The following is a 6,750-nucleotide window of genomic DNA, read 5'->3' as shown; positions in this document are numbered from 1 at the left end:
GGTAAAGACAATATTTTTATTATATTGTTTAGTGAAATAGTTAGAAGTAGGTTACACATCCGTTCATCAACATTAAAAACAAGCATTTTCTTTAAAAAAAAGTACATTCTTTGTTGTGACATGGTGTGCAGTGAATCAGTCCATGCATCCCATTTCAGCTTGTCATCCATTACAATGAGCAGTAGGGGTGTAAATTTCACAGCCTTCATGACGATACGATACGGTATCAGTTTCTTAAATCAGGGATTCGATTTTTTTTCGATACTTAAGAATTCCCCACGATACGATGCGATTCGGTTCGATTCGATTTTTTCCAATTACTTTTCCACTACTATTGTGTTATGGGGCTAGGGCATTGCACAGAGGCCAGCGATTCGATTCTTTTCGATTCTCAAGAATGCCCCTCGATACGATGCGATTCGATCAACTCGCCGGCAGATACTTCCGATACATCGATACATTTCGATTTTATTTACATCCCTAATTAGCAGTCTGGATGGTCTCTCCCTTCACAACTGTGGAAGAGGATGGTTGTGACCTAAAGTCAATACACATTTCTTTAGTCTTTTTTGTGTTTAAAATCAGGTTCGACTTCTTGCACCAAGATAAAAACATGTCCAGAACTGGGCCGTGGTCAGTGTCTCCATTCTCTAGGAGGCTCACAAGGGCGGTATCATCAGCATATTTAATAAAGTGCCTTTTTGGAAAAGTGCTTGTGCATGCATTTGTATAAAGAATAAAAACCAAAGGAGATAAAACACAACCTTGTGGGGAGCCAATGGATGTGGTCAGGGTGTCGGAGAGGAAGGAGCCTACTCTGACTCGCTGCGCTATGCCAGTCAGGAAGTCCATGATCCAACGAATAAGACCACTGTTCAGATTAAAATCATTGGGAAGAATGTCTGAAAGAGTCTTTGGGAGCATGGTGTTAAAAGCAGAGGAGAAGTCCACAAATAAAATCTTAGCATGTGCCTTGGGCTTCTCAAGGTGTATGTGCAAAAGGTGCATAAGCGTTAAAATAGCATCATCAACCCCCCTGGAGGCTTGGTAGGCGAATTGCAGGGGGTCCATGAGCTTGTGGGATTGTAAGAGAATAAAGTGATAATAACCAGGATATTTAGTCCCGTCCGAACGCGTCATGTCATGTAAAGATAGCCGAGTATGTCGGTAAACTTCACCGCAAGTTTTACCTACTGTGAAACGGTCCGAGGAAATAACCTTCGGTAATACTAATCCCGTCCAAAAGCGACCTCATGTAAAGATGTCTGGTTAAGTGCACGAAATGCACACTCTGGGTCTTTCTCAAAGCCTAGGCCAGTGTCCTTTCAAGTGTATCAGCCTAATTAGTCATGCGCAGTGATTGGATACTTTTTGGTGAACTCTACAGAATATCCAATCACTGGGCGTGACTAATAAAGGGTATCCAATCACTGGGCGTGACTAATTAGGCTGATACACTTGGAAGGACACTGGCCTAGGCTTTGAGAAAGACCCTATATCCAATCTCTCTGAGCTTGCAGACATTACAGCCTTGCTGTAAACAGTTAGTTTTGTTTTAGGGAGTTGTTTGCTGTCAAAATCAGACAGCATGGTCAAACACTCTCTCCAAATGAAAAGACACGCATGCAGACGCATTAGAATGGATTTTGATGGGTTAGTAAAGAAACAGCCAATTATTAGAATTGTTCCACGGAACCGAAATCCTCTATGGATGTGCAATAATGTGCTCAAAAATAGTTGGCACGCGCGTGACGACAAGTGCAGTCGCAGGTGATGAGTAACCCCTCCTACTTTCTGTTCCTTTACTGAGATATTTCAGTGCAGTCCGAATCGGCCTTTTCTTTTACCGACGTCCTGAGATTAAAAAAAAACACATTACCCCCTGTCCATACCTAAAACTATCCTGTCGGAGTAGTGCTTATGTACCGCTCAAATTGATCCATGAGTCGAATCTGCAATAGCTGCAAAAGGTAGCCCGATATCATAAAGAACCCTGTGGGTTAGCAATGGCGGTTACGTTCACATGTGAGTCAAGGCAGGTCAGGTTTTGGTAATATGGGGTATGTGCGTGCATGAATGTGTTTACCCATGTGTATGTGTGTGTTTGTGCGTGCACACTTTACGCGCACACGTCTGTTTGTGTGTGTGTGTGTGTGTGTGTGTGTGTGTGTGTGTGTGTGTGTGTGTGTGTGTGTGTGTGTGTGTGTGTGTGTGTGTGTGTGTGTGCGCGTGCGTACGTGTGTTTGTGCATGTTTTCCCCAAGTCATTTGCAGATGCAACACACACACACACACCACACACACACACACGCACACACACACACACACACACACACACACACACACACACACACACGTAAAGCAGATGCAACGGTAATAGCGGTCTGCCCTTCCTCCTCTCTCTCCCTCTCTCTTTCTCTCTTTCTCTCTCTCTCTCTTTTTCTCTCTTTCCCCCCCCTCTCCCTCTCTCTCTTTCTCTTTCTCTCTCTCTCTCTCTCTCTCTCTCTCTCTCTCTCTCTCTCTCTCTCTCTCTCTCAGACCTAAAGCATAATATACAATAGTAATAGCTGCCGGCCTTTCTTCTGTCTCTCTCTCTCTCTTTCTCTCCTCCTTTCTCACACACACACACACACACACACACACACACACACACACACACACACACACACACACACACACACACACACACACACACACACACACACACACACACACACACCTTAAGTATAGCTGCTGCCCCCCCTCCCCCTCTGTCTCTAAGTCACTTGGTCTCTCTCTCACAGACACAGACACAGACACAAAACACACACACGCACACGCACACACACACACACACACACACACACACACACACACACACACACACACACACACACACACACACACACACACACACACACCACCTGAAGCAGGTGCAGCAGTAATAGCTGCCGGCCTTCCGCTGCCTCCTCTTCTGCTGCGTAGCAATCACCTGGAGGAGGGAGATAAAGCCTGTGTAAAATAGGCAAGAAATGACATTCTCAAGCTCTGAATAAATATGCCATAACACACACACACACACATACACACACTATGCACGCACGCACGCACGCACCTGCACAGATTCACACTCAAACACGCACACACACACGCACGCAAGCAAAGAGCACACACATGTACACACACATGCACACACGCACACACACACACACACACACACACACACACACACACACACACACACACACACACACACACACACACACACACACACACACACTATGCAAGCATACACAATTGCACATGATGTAATGAGAAAGTAAAGATAAAATCTACAAATGATTGGCTGAATAGTAGAGGTAGATAACTGATTTTGGATCGGTTATCGTTATGCAACATTGAATCGTACCGAATCGACATTGAATCGCACCGAATCGCTAAATATTTGTTATGAATCGTCCCTGAATCGAATCGTATCCTGTGAATCGAGATTGAATCGGATCGTTTTGTGGGTAAAGGATTCACACCCCTACTGAATAGTAATATACAGTATGACTGGTGTTTATTCCCTATATACAATTACAATGTCAAAACTGTGTCTGAATGATTTAAAGGGGTATTACACTATTTTGGGGCTTAATACAGTTAAACTCTTTGGCCAGGGTTTATAAAGGTGGTAAAGTGTCTTATTTTTCATGTAAGCCGTTGTCTTGCTTTGAGACAAGTTAAAAGAGGGAGAATGTCGCTGAGCTAGTGAAAGTCAATGGATCTGTGTAGCATGCTACAATGCTACACGGATCCATTGACTTTCACTAGCTTAGCGACATATTCCCTCTTTTAACTTGTCTTAAAGCAAGACAACGCTTAACATGAAAAATAAGACAACCTTTATGAACCCCAGTCAACGATTTTAACTGTATTAAGCCCCAAAATAGTGGCATACCCCTTTAAATTAACGCATTCATAGCGAAAAAAACAAAAAGGGGAAAAAAGCGTATAAGACAAAAAGTAAAATCAAGATGGGAATTTAAAACTGGACTATACAGTATATTGTATATGCCTATGTTTGAGTACCCCCTCATGTCAAAAACTGTGTATGAATGACACAAATGAAAAACCTTCATAGAAAAAAAAACGGATAGAAAAAATGGTTGGATAGATAGAAATATACTGTATATGATATGCATGTTTATCACCTATATTCCATCTTTCTCTCTTTCGCTCTCTATCTCTCTAAGCACACACACACACACACACACACACACACAGTCTTTCTTGTGCATCCACACGGGCACGCGACACACACACACACACACACACACACACACACACACACACACACACACACACACACACACACACACACACACACACACACACAAACACACACCCCACATGTCGTGACTGGTGAAGAGTGTGCGGTGGCTCTTGACCTGTCGCGTGCTCATCTTGTGACCTCAGGGCATACGGAAATGAGTTTACCGCCTCCATGGCAACCGTGCTCATCTGCTCTTGGGACTGACTGAGGGTTCCAAGCAGGCCTGGACGGAACCAAAATAAAATTTAAAAAACCTGGGCACTTTTAGAGGTGCACTGTGCAGGAAATGGCCAAAAAAGGTACTGCAACTATGCTGCTCATTGAAACTGGGTTGCCTATTGCCAAATTTGACCTTTTCACGAAAAAAATTACTAAGTAATAATATTTTCCAGTATGGCCCAGGTCATTTTTGCAGCTAAAAATGCCCATGTCTGGAAATTCAACCATGGAGAAGATCCCCCTTTTCACGTATGAGCAGTGCAATTTTTCCAGTCATAAAGAATAGTTAGAATTTGATGGTGGTGCTAAGTATTCATGAAAAAGGTAACATTTGTGAATGGGTAGCACAAATTCTGGAAATAAACTAAAAATTGTACACAGTGTACCTTTAAAGGCGCACTCTGTAGTATTTTTAGTAGTTTATTTGCAGAAATAATGCTACCCATTCACTAATGTTACTTTTTTACGAGTACTTACCACCACCACCACCATTAAACTCTAAGTATTCATTTTGTCTGAGAAAATTGCACTTTTCATACGTGAAAAGAGGGACTGTCGGCCCACTTTGCAAATGGCCCGTATGCCATATTTCCAGTCCAGAAGTTGGAGAAGACGCGCTCACACTATCGCCTAAATAGGCTACTTAACAATTCTTAAACTGGGTGCTGAATCCCACAAAAACTTGAATGAATAAATGAAGCGAAGGACAGCACTCTTCAGAATTGCACGCTGAAGAAGGGCTCTGCCCGAAACGTTTGTGGGCGAACATACAAAGAAGAAATCTGAAGAGTGCTGTTCTTCGCTTCATTTATAGATTTCCAGTCTAGCCCAGGTTTCAAGGACACGTTGTCAAGCAAGCGCCGCTCCCTACACAGTCTCCACACAAAGACAGACATATTTTGTTGCCGGTTCGACTCCCGGGGGAGTAATCAACCAGTGCTCTCCCCCATCCTCCTCCATGACTGAGGTACCCTGAGCATGGTACCGTCCCACCGCACTGCTCCCCATGGGGAGCCACTGAGGGCTGCCCCCTTGCACGGGTGAGGCATAAATGCAATTTCGTTGTGTGTAGTGTGCAGTGTTCACTTGTGTGCTGTGGAGTGCTGTGTCACAATGACAATGGGAGTTGGAGTTTCCCAATGGGATTTCACTTTTCACTTTTTCATATTCTGTATAGCGACAATGCAGCCAGCTGGAGTCTTTCAAAGTCATTGATTTGATTTCCTTTATATACTGTACTGACTGTATTTCTGCCACCAATTCAACAGTCACACTCAACCCATTGCATAACGCTGGGCCTATACCATAGCACAATATTATTTTTCAGTGATTTGCAATATCTATCAGCCTGTAATTAAACAGGTTTTTTTGGGTATTTTTGGGGGGCATTTTGGCCTTTATTATTACAGGGCAGTATGAGAGTAGACAGGAAATGATTGGGAGAGAGAGATGGGGCAGGATTGGGAAAGGTTCCCGGCCGGGCTTGAACTGGGGTCCCCGTGGGCAATGTAGGCCCAAATGTGGGGGGCTTACCCCCCCAGAGGGTGAAACTTGCATCTGAGAATAGAACATAGTAGTTTGATATTTCTGCAAATGTTGTTGTTGTTATTGTTGTTGTTTAGCAAATGTGCAAAGCAAAAGCAAATAGCTTCATTAATTTAGACTAGCCTAATCTTGTGATTTTAGGCAAACAGTAGGCCTAAGCCTACAACCTCTACATTCTATTCTGTATGTCAGAAGCATGTGTGTCTTTGTCATGTGTTTATGTAGCCTATGTTATTGAGTGTTTGTTTTCTTGAGCACCAGCTGTCATAAGTGCTATCCTTCTCACTTTTCAAAAACAACACGAACCATCCACTTCCCCTAACAACACTGATTTTAATGAGCCGCTACCTGTCTGTGTGTGACTACAGTGTGGCATCTCAAAACAGTGTCATGGGCACATATCCCTGCCAGTACCGCGAGAAGCCATAAGGGGGCGCCAAATAGGCGTAGGACTTCTCCCCGTTCCCTTCTCTCTTCCAAGACTGTGTGGGTGCCTGCCTGCCTGCCTGGATCGCTATACTCGCTCAGTCGCTCTCAGCGCTGGTACTGGAATGATGCACCCGACCCTCCCCTGCGGACTACTATCAAAGCATCGGATTCATAACCGCTTGTGATTGAACGGGATATTTGAATTCTTGGCTTTTTTGTCTGTGTCTTTCTGGAAGTTGTCAACAAACCGCGGAGTATTCT

The sequence above is a fragment of the Engraulis encrasicolus genome, chromosome 15 (genome assembly GCF_034702125.1).
Source record: "Engraulis encrasicolus isolate BLACKSEA-1 chromosome 15, IST_EnEncr_1.0, whole genome shotgun sequence".
In the NCBI taxonomy this organism is placed as follows: domain Eukaryota; kingdom Metazoa; phylum Chordata; class Actinopteri; order Clupeiformes; family Engraulidae; genus Engraulis; species Engraulis encrasicolus.
The sequence above is the reverse complement of the archived record's forward strand: the minus strand, read 5'-3'. Positions refer to the sequence as shown.